Source organism: Propithecus coquereli, unplaced genomic scaffold, assembly GCF_000956105.1.
Source record: "Propithecus coquereli isolate 6110/MARCELLA unplaced genomic scaffold, Pcoq_1.0 Scaffold225, whole genome shotgun sequence".
Taxonomy (NCBI): Eukaryota; Metazoa; Chordata; class Mammalia; order Primates; family Indriidae; genus Propithecus; species Propithecus coquereli.
This window is the reverse complement of record NW_012147745.1, coordinates 3,287,343-3,288,684: the sequence shown is the minus strand read 5'-3', so window position 1 is coordinate 3,288,684 and position 1,342 is coordinate 3,287,343.

Below are 1,342 nucleotides of genomic sequence, written 5' to 3'. Positions count from 1 at the left end.
AGATTTATTTCACATTAAACAAGCCCATTAACTACCCTCTTGCTTGTATGTCTTGGGTCCCTATGGTTGGAACTCAGAACCCAACCTCATTTGCCTATTAGAAGACCCCACCCATAGTGCCCTGCGATGCCAGATAAAGGCTAAACTGACAAGCATTAGCAAGTTGTCTGAATTTGAGTTTCATACATCAGAAAGTCATAGAATGATACATACTAAAATAAAGCTTTTTCTCAGGAACACAAAATATTTTACATATTTATTATTGAATCTGTCTTTGCAACAAGTCTTTGTTGCAAAGTAGAGAATGTCTTCTTTATGGAAAAGGACAAGAAACAAGTTAAATGTAGGAGGAATTTACCAGAAAAAAGTATTGCTTCTGCTCTATGTCTCTGGATGATTTTATCAGTGTGATGCAACCTTTACGTGGAGTTACAACTAGTAGAGTGTTATTGGAATAGGTATAAGGGCTTGTCGAGAGAAGGATTACAGAGCTTTCCTATTACTGAGAAGCATAGAGCTGCCTCAATTTTCTAAGCTTAAACAATATGTTTTCTTCTTTTTGCTACACTCCTCATCTCAGTTCTTATCTTAGCCAAAGTGCCTTTGAGGTTTTTACTGCTTCTCGTTAAATACTGACATTATTATTTCCTCTCTATCTGCCAAGTCTGCAGACCCCTGTGAGTCTTTAAGATCACTTCAAGAAGTCTAAGGGATCAGAACTAGTTTAATAACAACAATACTAAGACATTATTCACCATTTTTACTGTGTTGACATTTGCACTGATGGTGCAAAGGCCATCATGAATAAAAATGCTGACATTGTAGCAGTGGCACCTAACTATACCAATAATCGCTGTATTCTTTCTTGCTACATGTTTGTAAGAAAAACACAACTGGTCACACTTAAGACAGTTTTTAATCAAGCAGCAAAGCTTGTTAATTTTATTAAATATCTACCCTTAATTTTGCTAAATCTCACAGAATAGGGTCTATGTGACAAAACGGGAAGTACAGAAATAGTAATTTCAAAGTATGACGGTTGTTTCCCAGAAAAGCACTTGTGGATTGAGTTGTGAACTAGTTATTTTTCTCCTGGACTACGTTTTTACTTAGAACAATTGACAAACTATGATTATTCAGATTTAGGTATTGGGCAGACATCTTCTCAAAAACGAATGAAGTAAGACTGTAATTTTAAGGAAAATAATTGACAGTATTTGTTACCAAAGTTGGCATCTGAGATTTCAAGTGAAAATCAGAGTTTTGAAAATTTGTACCCACTAGAGTGATCTTGACAGCCTTCCAATCCTTAAAGACTTTTCTGATGAGATAGTTGTAGGTG